Source organism: Balaenoptera physalus (assembly GCF_965194825.1).
Source record: "Balaenoptera physalus genome assembly, chromosome: 3".
NCBI classification, from domain to species: domain Eukaryota; kingdom Metazoa; phylum Chordata; class Mammalia; order Artiodactyla; family Balaenopteridae; genus Balaenoptera; species Balaenoptera physalus.
Genome location: NC_138890.1, coordinates 102171151 through 102185646, shown reverse-complemented (window position 1 = coordinate 102185646; position 14496 = coordinate 102171151). Strand labels below are relative to the sequence as shown.

General features: G+C 36.5%; 1 protein-coding gene across 11 annotated transcripts in view; it reads right to left on the bottom strand.

Moving 5' to 3' along the window:
- The window catches only part of ARB2A (ARB2 cotranscriptional regulator A), a 432252-nt gene that overhangs the window by 225518 nt on the left and 192238 nt on the right, over positions 1-14496 (bottom strand). The gene's annotated exons all lie outside the window — the stretch shown is intronic.

Below are 14496 nucleotides of genomic sequence, written 5' to 3'. Positions count from 1 at the left end.
ATGCCACTCTCTCACTTCGTCCAAGCTTACCCTTCTGCCTCCCCGTGTCCTCAAGTCCATTCTCTAAGTCTGTATCTTTATTCCTGCCTTGCCCCTAGGTTTTTCAGAACCATTTTTTTTTTCTTTTTTAGATTCCATATACATGTGATAGCATACGGTATTTGTTATTCTCTTCCTGACTTACTTCACTCTGTATGAGAGACCCTAGGTCCATCCACCTCACTACAAAAAACTCAATTTCATTTCTTTTTATGGTTGAGTAATATTCCATTGTATATATGTGCCACATCTTCTTTATCCATTCACCTGTCGATGGACACTTAGGTTGCTTCAATGTCCTGGCTATTGTGAATAGAGCTGCAATGAACATTGTGGTACATGACACATTTTGAATTATGGTTTTCTCAGGGTATATGCCCAGTAGTGAGATCGCTGGGTCATATGGTAGTTCTATTTTTAGTTTTGTAAGGAACCCCCATACTGTTCCCCATAGTGGCTGTATCAATATACATTCCCACCAACAATGCAAGAGGGTTCCCTTTACTCCACACGCTCTCCAGCATTTATTGCTTGTAGATTTTTGATGATGGCCATTCTGACCAGTGTGAGGTGATACATCATGGTAGTTTTGATTTGCATTTCTCTAATGATTAGTGATGCTGAGCATCTTTCCATGTGTTTGTTGGCAATCTATATATCTTCTTTGGAGAAATGTCTATTTAGGGCTCTGCCCATTTTTGGATTTGGTTGTTTGTTTTATTGATATTGAGCTGCATGAGTTGCTTGTATATTTTGGAGACTAATCCTTTGTCAGTTGCTTCGTTTGCAAATATTTTCTCCCATTCTGAGGGTTGTCTTTTCGTCTTGTTTATGGTTTCCTTTGCTGTGCAAAAGCTTTTAAGTTTCATTAGGTCCCATTTGTTTATTTTTGTTTTTACTTCCATTTCTCTAGGAGGTGGGTCAAAAAGAATCTTGCGGTGATTTATGTCATAGAGTGTTCTGCCTATGTTTTCCTCTAAGAGTTTTATAGTGTCCGGTCTTACATTTAGGTCTTTAATCCATTTTGAGTTTATGTTTGTGTATAGTGTTAGGGAGTGTTCTAATTTCATTCTTTTACATGTAGCTGTCCAGTTTTCCCAGCACCACTTATTGAAGAGGCTGTCTTTTCTCCACTGTATACTCTTGCCTCCTTTATCAAAGATAAGGTGACCATATGTGCGTGGGTTTATCTATGGGCTTTCTATCTTGTTCCATTGTTCTATATTTCTGTTATAGTGCCAGTAACATACTGCCTTGATTACTGTAGCTTTGTAGTATAGTCTGAAGTCAGGGAGCCTGATTCCTCCAGCTCCGTTTTTCTTTCTCATGATTGCTTTGGCTATTCGGGGTCTTTTGTGTTTCCATATGAATTGTGAAATTTTTTGTTCTAGTTCTGTGAAAAATGCCAGTGGTAGCTTGATAGGGATTGCATTGAATCTGTAGATTGCATTGGGTAGTAGAGTAATTTTCACAATGTTGATTCTTCCAATCCAAGAACATGGTATATCACTCCATCTATTTGTATCATCTTTAATTTCTTTCATCAGTGTCTTATAGTTTTCTGCCTACAGGTCTTTTGTCTCCTTAGGTAGGTTTATTCCTAGGTATTTTATTTTTTTGTTGCAATGGTAAATGGGAGTGTTTCCTTAATTACTCTTTCAGATTTTTCATCATTAGTGTATAGGAATGCAAGAGATTTCTGTGCATTAATTTTGTATCTTGCTACTTTACCAAATTCATTGATTAGCTCTAGGAGTTTTCTGGTAGCATCTTTAGGATTCTGTGTATAGGATCATGTCATCTGCAAACAGTGACAGCTTTACTTCTTCTTTTCTGATTTGGATTCCTTTTATTTCTTTTTCTTCTCTGATTGCTGTGGCTAAAACTTCCAAAATTATGTTGAATAACAGCAGTGAGAGTGGGCAACCTTGTCTTGCTCCTCATCTTAGTGGAAATTGTTTCAGTTTTTCATCACTGAGAATGATGTTTGCTGTGGGTTTGTCCTATATGGCCTTCATTATGTTGAGGTAAGTTCCCTCTATGCCTACTTTCTGGAGAGTTTTTAACATAAATGGGTGTTGAATCCTGTCAAAATCTTTTTCTGCATCTATTTAGATTATCATATGATTTTTGTCCTTCAGTTTGTTAATATGGTGTGTCACTTTGATTGATTTCCGTATATTGAAGAATCCTTGCAACCCTGGGATAAACCCCACTTGATCATGGTGTGTGATCCTTTTAATGTGCTGTTGGATACTGTTTGCTAGCATTTTGTTGAGGATTTTTGCATCTATGTTCATCAGTGATATTGGCCTGTAGTTTTCTTTTTTTGTGGCATCTTTCTCTGGTTTTGGATAAAGGTGATAGTGGCCTCGTAGAATGAGTTTGGAAGTGTTCCACCTTCTGCTATATTTTGGAAGGGTTTGAGAAGGATAGGTGTTAGCTCTTCTCTAAATGTTTGATAGAATTCACCTGTGAAGCCATTTGCTCATGGGCTTTTGTTTGTTGGAAGATTTTTAATCACAGTTTCAATTTCAGTGTTTGCGATTGGTCTGTTTATATTTTCTATTTCTTCCTGGTTCAGTCTCGGAAGATTGTACTTTTCTAAGAATTGGTCCATTTCTTCCAGGTTGTCCATTTTATTGGCATATAGTTGCTTGTAGTAATCTCTTATGATCCTTTGTATTTCTGCAGTGCTCGTTGTTACTTTTCCTTTTTCATTTGTAATTCTGTTGAGTCTTCTCTCTTTTTTCTTGATGAGTCTGGCTAATGGTTTATCAATTTTATCTTCTCAAACAACCAGCTTTTAGTTTCATTGATCTTTGCTATTGTTTTCTTCATTTCTTTTTCAATTATTTCTGATCTGATCTTTAGGATTTCTTCTGCTAACTTTTGGGGGTTTTTAGTTCTTTTTTCTCTAACTGCTTTAGGTGTAAGGTTAGGTTGTTTATTTGAGATGTTTCTTGTTTCTTGAGGTAGGACTGTACTGGTATAAATTACCCTCTTACAACTGCTTTTGATGCATCCCATAGGCTTTGGGCCATCGTGTTTTCATTGTCATTTGTTTCTAGGTATTTTTTGATTTCCTCTTTGATTTCTTCAGTGATGTTTTGGTTATTTAGTAGTGTATTCTTTAGCCTCCATGTGTTTGTATTTTTTACAGATTTTTTCGTGTAATTGATACCTAGTCTCATAGCGTTGTGGTCGGAAAAGGTACTTGATACGATTTCAATTTTCTTAATTTTACCAAGGCTTGATTTGTGACCCAAGATATGATCTGTCCTGGAGAATGTTCCATGAGCACTTGAGAAGAAAGTGTATTCTGTTGTTTTTGGATGGAATGTCCTATAAATATCAATTAAGTCCATCTTGTTTAATGTATCATTTAAAGGTTGTGTTTCCTTATTTATTTTCATTTTGGATGACCTGTCCATTGGTGAAAGTGTGATGTTAAAGTCCTCTACTATGATTGTGTTACTGTCAATTTCCCCTTTTATGGCTGTTAGCATTTGCCTTATATATTGAGGTACTCCTATGTTGGGTGCATAAATATTTACAATTGTTATATCTTCTTCTTGGATTGATCCCTTGATCATTATGTAGTGTCCTTCTTTGTCTTTTGTAATAGTCTTTATTTTAAAGTCTATTTTGTCTGATATGAGAATTGCTACTCCAGCTTTCTTTTGATTTCCATTTGCATGGAATATCTTTTTCCATCCTCTCACTTTCAGTCTGTATGTGTCCCTAGGTCTGAAGTGGGTCTCTTGTAGACAGCATATGTACAGGTCTTGTTTTTGTAACCATTCAGTGAGTCTGTGTCTTTTGGTTGAAGCATTTAATCCATTTACATTTAAGGTAATTATCGATATGTATGTTCCTATTACCATTTTCTTAATTGTTTTGGTTTGTTTTTGTAGGACTTTTCCTTCTCTTGTGTTTCCTGCCTAGAGAAGTTCCTTTAGCATTTGTTGTAAAGCTGGTTTGGTGGTGTTGAATTCTCTTAGCTTTTGCTTGTCTGTAAAGGTTTTAATTTCTCTGTCAAATCTGAACGAGATTTTTGCTGGGTAGAGTAAGCTTGGTTGTAGGTTTTTCCCTTTCATCACTTTAAATATGTCCTTACGCACCCTTCTGGTTTGCAGAGTTTCTGCTGAAAGATCAGCTGCTAACCTTATGGGGATTCCCTTGTATGTTATTTGTTGCTCTTCCCTTGCTGCTTTTAATATTTTTTCTCCGTATTTAATTTTTGATAGTTTGACTAATATGTGTCTTGGCGTGTTTCTCCTTGGATTTATCCTATATGGGACTCTCTGTGCTTCCTGGACTTGAGTGACTATTTCCTTTCCCATATTAGGGAACTTTTCAACTATAACCTCTTCAAATATTTTCTCAGTCCCTTTCTTTTTCTCTTCTTCTTCTGGGGCCCCTATAATTTGAATGTTGGTGTGTTTAATGTTGTCCCAGAGGTCTCTGAGAATGTCCTCAATTCTTTTCATTCTTTTTTCTTTATTCTGTTCTGTGGTAGTTATTTCCACTATTTTATCTTCCAGGTCACTTATCCATTTTTCTGCCTCAGTTATTCTGCTACTGATTTCTTCCAGAGAATTTTTAACTTCATTTATTGTGTTGTTCATCATTGTTTGTTTGTGCTTTAGTTCTTCTAGGTCCTTGTTAAACGTTTCTTGTATTTTCTCCATTCTATTTCCAAGATTTTGTATCATCTTTACTATCATTACTCTGAATTCTTTTTCAGGTAGACTGCCTATTTCCTCTTCATTTGTTTGGTCTCGTGGGTTTTTACTTTGCTCCTTCATCTGCTGCATATTTCTCTGTCTTCTCATTTTGCTTAACTTACTGTGTTTGGGGTCTCCTTTTCACCAGCTGCAGGTGTGTAGTTCCCGTTGTTTTTGGTGTCTGCCCCCAGTGGGTAAGGTTGGTTCAGTGGGTTGTGCAGGCCTCCTGATGGAGGGGACTGGTGCCTGTGTTCTGGTGGTTGAGGTTGGATCTTGTCTTTCTGGTGGGAAGGACCACGTCCAGTGGTGAGTTTTGGGGTGTCTGTGAACTTATTCTGATTTTAGGCAGCCTGTCTGCTAATGGGTGGGGTTGTGTTCCTGTCTTGCTAGTTGTTTGCATGGGGTGTCCAGCACTGGAGCTTGCTGCTTGTTGAGTGGAGCTGGGTCTTAGCGTTGAGATGGAGATCTCTGAGAGAGCTCTTGCCAATTGATATTATGAGGGACCCAGAGGTCTCTGGTGGTTCAATGTCCTGAACTCGGCTCTCCCACCTCAGAGGCTCAGGTCTGACACCGGCCGGAGCACCAAGACCCTCTTGGGAAGCCTGAGGTCTTCTGCCAGCATTCACTAGGTGTTCTGTAGGAGTTGTTCCACAATGAGATGTATTTCTGATGTATTTGTGGGGAGGAAGGTGATCTCCACATCTTACTCCTCTGCCATCTTCAAGGTCCTCCTATAAATCTTTAAAGTGACTTTAACTACTTCACTGCTTGATTCTCATTACAACCCAATGGAGTAGTCAGGTCCTAGGAGACCTCTTATATTTCTTCCTCTTCTTTAACCCTCACCTAATCAGTTAGCATATCCTGCCCACTGGTCATCCTAACACTATTTCTAAACTGACAACTTAACTGCTTCTAAAATCCACTGCCCAGTTCAATTGCCTAGGAAGTAAAATTAAGCACATATGCACTGGGAAATGATAGCATAAAAAGATTGATGGTGAGAGATGCAACAGTCAAAGAGATATATTATAAAGCCAAATGATCATAAATATTTGCCTGCTTGCAAATGTAAAATAACTGTTCTTGGAAAAGAAACTCTATAATGTAAAAATTATCATCTCTGTAACCCAATATTATTTTAATAAAAATAGAGATGGGGGGAAGGGAGTGGAAGAGGAGATGAGATTGACTGTGTTGGTGGCAGTATAAAAGAGCTAAATTCCTAACCTTAAACTGGTGAGTGGGGTAGGGCGAGGACAGAAGAATAAAGTGAGGACTATTACTATGTTGAGGCACAGCCAGATATTAAATGTACAATGAAATCTCAAAAATTACATTAGAATGGCAGTGGCAAGTATAGCCACACCTTTGAAGGGAATAGAACAATACCCAGAAACAAAGGCAATAATGTCAGAATTCAATATATGTTAAAGGTGACACTTCAAATCAATAGGAAAAGATGGATTATTTAAAAAATAAAGTTCAGACAACTTATTACCTATTTGGAAAAATTTATGTGAGATATATCCACATAGTAAACATATGATGAATGTGAAGCAAGAGGAATGGATGTATGGCTGATCAGGATAATTCATACAACTACTTTCAGAAGTAATTTGTTAACCCAGTGAAGTTAACCCAGTGATTCTACTCTTAAGTATAGAATCTAGAGATATTTTTTACATATGAATACCAGGAAGAATATAAGAAATACAATACAAATTTCTACTGGACAAAACACTTAAATATCACTGGAGAAAAGTTTCATCTTTTGAATAAAGAGGGTCAGGATAATTATCAAAATGGAAAAAATGAAAATGGATGAAAATGAAAAAAATGAAACTGGATTCACCTTACTCCAAACATAAAAATCAATTCCTGATAGAACATGAACTTAAATGTAAAAGGAAAAATTCTAAAGCACATGAAAGAAAATATAGGGGAATATATTTGTGACCTCAGAGTAGGTAAGGACTTTCTAAGCAAGACGTTAAAGGGTAAACCATACAGAAAAAAAAAAAAAAAAGCTGATAAATTTTAGTGTATTTAAATTAAGAATGTTCTCAAGAGATAGCAAACAAGTGAAAAGACAAACCAAAGAGTGGAGCAGTAGTTTGTAATATGTAAATAACATTTACAATCAATAAGAAAAGATAAACAAACAATAACAAAATGGACGTAACAGGCTATTCACAAATGAAGAAACTGAGATGGCCAATTAAAATTGAAAAGATATACAACCTCATTAGTAATGAAGGTAATGCAAATTAAAACCACAATAGGATACCATATAATAGTCTTCAGATTAGCAAAATTTAAAAGTCAGATAACACAAACATCTGAGAATGACGTGAAGCAGGAGGAATGGATGTATGGCTGATCAGGTTAATTCATACACTACTTCCAGAAATAATTTGTTAACCCAGTGAAGTTAACCCAGTAATTCTACTCTTAAGTACAGACTCTAGAGATACTTTTACATATGAGCACCAGAAACAATATCAGAATGTTCATTAGAAGCTCAAAATAGCAAGAACTAGAAAACACACCAGCAATGTCCATAGATAGTAAAGCAGATAAGTAAATAAATACCATACAGAAGTAAGAATGAATTATTGTTAAACATACATATTGGTGTTGTGCAAAAAAAGCAAATTCCAGAAAGCAAATAAATGTGATATAAATGAAAGAATAAAACCAAACAATACAATAAATATATTATTTAGGAAAGCAAATATAGTTAGTAAATTAGGATGAAAAGCACAGGAACATTAACACAAAAGTCATATTTCTGAAGGGGGGAGACAAGGATGTGACTGGAGGAGCCACAGGAGAGTTTTCTAAGGTAATGTTAAGATTCTTTCTTAAGTTGGGTAGATACTCTGGTGCTCATTTTATTATTTTTAAACCTTACATATTTGTTGTATATTTCAGAATACAACATTTAAAGTAGTCAAATGTTAATAAAACCATAAAAAGACTAGATGGAAATATAAGTGAATACTAGTGCAGTGCCTGACAGATACCAGACACTATGCTAAATATTCACTTTTATTTTCTTAGTCACATGTTGTCAACCCAATTAGATAAGAATTTTGTAGTATTATGTTAAACTGAACACCATAAACAGCTGAGCTCCAGTTCTGGTTCAAGATATAGAATAAGCAACTAAACAAAAATCACTGTATCTGCTTTGAAAATCAACATATGCTTTAGGGATTACTTTTTATAAATTAATAATTTTATTTCTAGTGTTAAACTTCCTAGCCTAACCACTTTCCCCTGCACTCAAACACACATAATATTTCTTGCTTCTGTGCCTTTGTTTACGTAATTTCTTCTGTTGTGAACACCCTTCTCCCTTTCCCCTCTACTTCCTTCCCTCAACTTCTACTGTCCTCCTTTAGTTCTGATAACTTAAGACACATTTCCGGTATCACCTCATCCAGGAAACTGTCCCTGGATTTTCCACTGTCACCCTCTAACTGGATTATGCCCCACCTGTGTCTCCAACCCAAGTACTATCTGGAATCTAGCACACTCCTCTATCATCGTGTCCACACAGTAAGGGTCATTTCTTATTGATCTTCATATCCCAAGTGCCTAGCATAGTGCTGTTCAACAAATATTTGATGAACTGTGTAAGAACTTATTGGCTGAGGTACTTTTTTTTTTTTTTAACTTCTCTGGAAAATCACTTGATTAGCATGCTAACAATTGAACCATAAACTTATCAAGGATAGTTGCTTGAGTTTGATGTAGATTGTTTTTGGCAATGAAATACAAGTTACACCAATCTGCTCAGAGGCTACTGTTTAGTGCTGATGCTATATTTAGTCACATACTGGATCTCAGCCTCTTCTGACTCTATTCCCATATTCCCAAACAAACCCAGCAACATTTAAGCCTATTTAATCTACTAATGCACATAAGGCAACACAAAACAAAATTGTAGATAGTACTCAAATCACCAGATTTATAATATAGTTATAAAATTCTTCTCATTTAGAAAGAGACACACTCTTTTGATCCCATACATTCTATTTAGAGGTGACAGAACTTGGAACTAATGCATATCAGAACATTTGAAAGACAAGCTAACTAAACACATCTTAGCCAATATTCTTAACCTTAAAATTAAATGTTATGATCTATCGCTTCTCTCATTTAAAAATTTGTCACATAATAAAATATTCAATGGTATTTTTGCCAGAGCATATTTACAAACAGAAATTCATTCAAATGTGTCAAGGGTTTGAGCTACTGTCTGCAGTGTCCTTGTTAAGAAGTACACAAGTTACACCAGGTTTCCGTGGCAACAGTTAGTCTCATGACTGAAATGGTAACAGTCTCAACTCTCGCAGCACAGCAGCGTCAACAATGACTTTCCTGGTAAATCTTAAGCAGCTTGACCTGGACGGTCTGGGCAACATGCCACAATCTCAACTTACTCCCTTCAGCACAAAAATGATCCAGAGATTCTAGTGTAAAGTAAGTGATAATTCTATCACAGACAACCTTGCTAAAGAGACTTTTATGAAGAAATACACTAAATATAAGCCTTTCTAGTAAATAATTAGATGTCTACGTTGGACAGTAAATATGTAACCTCAACTATTTCTTTAATTTGGAAAAGTGCTGCAGATTGCACTAAATACAATTTACCAGGTGGGAGAAAGAAGGCTGTGATTACCTTGGCTTGTGTTAGTATGCACATGTTTGTTTCTCCACTGGCACCGGGCAGGGGGAGAGAGGGGAGGGTTGGGAGGGCCAGGAAGAGTTTTACAAAGGAGGGAACATTAAAGTTAGGTATTAACAAATACAGGACAAGCACCTTGTGAAGAATACTTTAGAATTTGAATAGAGTCCTGTAAAATGTCCAATAATATTAGATACCTCTCTACAATGTTCCACTTCTAAGTGTTCAACTGACATTATGAAAAAAGTAGTTCATTTCACATGTCTAAAAATGACCATTATAAGCTAACTGGGTAATCCTTCTGGCCTAATTTTGAGAATTATATTAGCATATTAATTTAGGATATTTTAGTGTAACTGCTTTATTTTTTCCTCCTGGAAGTAAGGGCCTGCAGAGATCAGTCCAGAATATCCAGTTCCTACCTCTCACCTCTGACCAGTGAGAGGGGAGATGCCCCTTGCCACAGAGGCTTCAGCTCTGAAGAAAGCAGTATCTTGGGCAACTGCTGAACGAAAGACAGGCAGACCATCCTCCTTATGTAGGGCAAGGTGAATCTGGGGGTGAAGCCAAGCAAGGACAAAAATTCCTCAGAATGTGTGGTGTGAACAGAGCCTGGCATAACTAATTGGACTAATAGGGTCATTTCAGTGGCTCTATTATAGGATTACTCTGGTCTCATGAGTGTGCCCTGAACTACACAAGGCAGTAAACCAAAAGACTACTCAACAGAGAGAGGAACTATTCTTAGACCTTTAAATATAGCATTTTTTTATTACTAATCTTTCAAAATTTTTGAAATATTTCAGGTCAACAGGCAACCATTTGCTGCATACTTTTAGCCCCATGGTTGCTACTGCTATCCAAACTATTAACAATACATTCTTTAAATATTTTAAAATATTTTCAGTTTTTCATAGTCTTAAAAGAAATACTTATTTTCTCTAATCTGGTCACTAGGGTCACTAGGTTCCATTTTATGGGTTTCTCTATAAGAATGTCAGTTTGTCATAAGATTTATCACTCACTCCTTCATTTAACTACTATTCGGGTACCCATCATGAGCCAGACACTGTGGATACAAAGATGAATAGACAGGCTGAATACCTAATTAAGTGCAAGACACAAGAACATAAGCAGGGACTTCCCTGGTGGTCCAGTGGTAAGGAATCCGCCTTCCAATGCAGGGGACAGGGGTTCGATCCCTGATCAGGGAACTAAGATCCCACACGCCACGTGGCAACTAAGCCCGCGCACCACAACTACTGAGCTCACGCACCTCAACTACAGAGCCTGCCTGCTGCAAACTACAGAGCCCACGTGTTTTGGAGCCTGAGCATCACAACTACAGAGCTCACGTGCTCTGGAGCCCATGAGCCACGACTAGAGAAGAGAAAACCCGCACGCCACAACTAGAGAGAAGGCCACGTACCTCAACGAAGAGCCCTTGTGCTGCAACGAAAGATCCCGCGTGCCTCAACAAAGATCCTGCAGCCAAAGACCCGACTCAGCCAAAGATAAATAAGTAAATAATAACTAAATCTTTTAAAAAAAAGAACATAAGCAAATAATTCAAAATATAGTGAAAAGTGGGTTAATTGAGGATAAAATGAGACACATATACAAAGTGTGTAGTGTGTAGTAAGCTCTCAAAACAGGGCATCACATACAATAAATTACTGACAAGACAATCCCTACCAGTATATAACAATCCAAATGAAACAATGAATTTCCGCCTATAGATTCAATCACCAAATATTTACTCAGTGTCTACTTTGTGCTAGGCTGTGCTAAGCACATGGTGAACATCAATGACAAAACAAAGATACCAGCCTCCTTGGAGCTTATATTCTAACAGGAGAGACAGACACTAAACAATATTTAATGGATAAGTAAATTATATGATTGGTTAGAAGGGAATAAGTGTTAAAGAAAAAGGAAAAAGGAGAGGTGGGTAAGGGGAATGGGGGAGGGGTAAGTAGGGCTGTAATTTTAATTAGGATGGCCAAGGTATACCTCTATTGAGATGATACTGGAGAAAATACTTAAAGGAGTTCAGGAAGTTAGCCATACATATAGCTGGGGGCAGAACACTGTAGGTAGAAAAACAGCCAATGCAAAGACTGAAAGGCAGGAGCATGCTAGGCTAGAACGGAAAAAGTGAAAGAGAGAGGAGCAGGAAATGAGATCAGAAAGGTAAGGAGAGGACAGTTCTCCTATGGCCATTGTCTAAGTAAAGCCAAATCTCAAAATAAAATCATTTAGTCCATTTATTCATCCAATAACTTTGAGTATTATGTATGTTCAAGGCAATTTGTGAGGTGCTACAGGGTTAAAAAGATGATTAACTCAGAATCTTTATCCTAATGAAGTTTTAAAATATTCCCACATAGGGTATGACTTACATCAAACTTTTTCTAGTAGAAACTAAAGTCAAGGTCATGAGGAAGGGGGAGTGTAAAGAAGGAAGGCATGTATATGGAGATGAGCACAGTTATTTTAGAATTAGAATGGAACCTCCTCAGAAACTCTCCTACTTAAACTACCTTAAGTGAGATGCTCCATTAGTGAACAATAATTTGCAATAGAGAAGGACCTTCAAAGGCTCCCCTGAAGATTAATTTGTTCATCACTTTAATCCTTTTTGAAGAAAGCTGCTTATTTAGATCTTTTTCCAAAAATTACTATTTAAACCCATGTAAGAAGGACCTAACAAATATCAATAATTTAATTAGCAATTAAAAAAATGTGAAAACCTAAATAGAAATTTTTTTAAAATGAAAACTGCTTATCATAAATTTCATATTGTATTTCCTAAAGAACAAAACACAAGTGTGTTTTATGATCTATAGATCTTTATTAAAAGGTTAGGTGCATTATTATTGAATTGCATTATTTCTCCTAAATAATGAATGAACGTACCACAGATATAAAGTAAACATACCACAGACCATTCGGTGGAGGGAGGGAAAGAAAAGAAGGAAAGATTAGTCAAGGGATATTAAATGCTTCTGGCAGGTTTTAAATTCTCCTTATATGTTTAATTAGCTTCATTTGAGCTAAAAGTAGGGGAAAAACCATTTTGGCGTCAAGAACAAATACCACTGCATTACTGAAAATTGGAACATTATAGTTATCAGAATGGGTCAGAAACATCTAATTCCTTTAAAGCGCCAAAATTTTGAAGTGGTTTATAATATTTGACAAAAAAAAAATCATGTTATATAACATAAATGTAAAAGAATTTATATAAACAATTTGTAAAAAAATTAAGGTTCTCATTGCAATAATAAATTATATTTAATAAAGAAAATGTATAAAATAGTTCTCAAACTTTAAAATTCAATGTGGTCTATAACTGAATCTCTAAGTATCTGACTTTTATTACCAAGGACGTATTAATAGTTGTAAAAGAACCCTTGGATTCCCCATCAAAAAATATATTTGCCCTTCCTTATACTTCTATAATGCAACACATGAGATGCTTCAAAATATTTACTACAATCTGCCTAATATCTGAGTTGCTTATGAATATTTCAGCCTCCCTGCTAGATTGTGAGTGAGCCCCTGGAGAATAGGGATTCTGGCTTTTCCATCTCTATATCTCACAAAGGGCTAGACCAAGCATGATGTTTTATAAATTGTGCTCAACTGAATCAAAATGTGAAGAGATCATTCCAAGCTGTGCCACTCTACAGGATAGATATTTTCCAGTTTCAAGACACATTTAATATCTTGATATGCTATCCTGGCTAATTTCATGTGCCTCGAGTACAAATTATATGTTTTATTCTCCACCCATATTTTATCTTTAACATCTACCACTTGGGACATGAAACAAAATCAATGAAGATGTGCTAACAGAATGCAACCTATAACTGACACTGTACTTTTATCATACTATTAGCTATTTCAGTTACCTGGAAAATGCCAAAAGAAATTTTTTTTAACTTCTTTATTGGAGTATAATTGCTTTACAATGGTGTGTTAGTTTCTGCTTTACAACAAAGTGAATCAGCTATACATATACATATATCCCCATACCTCCTCCCTCTTGCGTCTCCCTCCCACCCTCCCTATCTCACCCCTCTAGGTGGTCACAAAGTACTGAGCTGATCTCCCTGTGCTATGTGGCTGCATTCCACTAGCTCTCTATTTTACACTTGGTAGTGTATATATGTCAACGCTACTCTCTCACTTCGTCCCAGCTTACCCTTTCCCCTCTCCGTGTCCTCAAGTCTACTATCTATCTCTGAGTCTTTATTCCTGTCCTGCCACTAGGTTTTTCAGAACCTTTTTTTTTTTTTTAGATTCCATATATATGTGTTAGCATATGGTATTTGTTTTTCTCTTTCTGACTTACTTCACTCTGTATGACAGACTCTAGGTCCATCCACCTCACTACAAATAACTCAATTTCATTTCTTATTATGGCCGAGTAATATTCCATTGTATATATGTGCCACTGCTTCTTTATCCATTCATCTGTCGTTGGACACAGGTTGCTTCCATGTCCTGGCTATTGTAAATAGAGCTGCAATGAACATTGTGGCACATGACGATTTTTAAATTATGGTTTTCTCAGGGTATATGCCCAGTAGTGGGATTGCTGGGTCGTATGGTAGTTCTATTTTTAGTTTTTAAAGAACCTCCATACTGTTCTCCATAGTGGCTGTTTCAACTTACATTCCCACCAACACTGCAGGAGGGTTTCTTATGTCATAGAGTGTTCTGCCTATGTTTTTCCTCTAAGAGTTTTATAGTGTCCGGTCTTACATTTAGGTCTTTAATCCATTTTGAGTTTATGTTTGTGTATAGTGTTAGGGAGTGTTCTAATTTCATTCTTTTACATGTAGCTGTCCAGTTTTCCCAGCACCACTTATTGAAGAGGCTGTCTTTTCTCCACTGTATACTCTTGCCTCCTTTATCAAAGATAAGGTGACCATATGTGCGTGGGTTTATCTATGGGCTTTCTATCTTGTTCCATTGTTCTATATTTCTGTTATAGTGCCAGTAACATACTGCCTT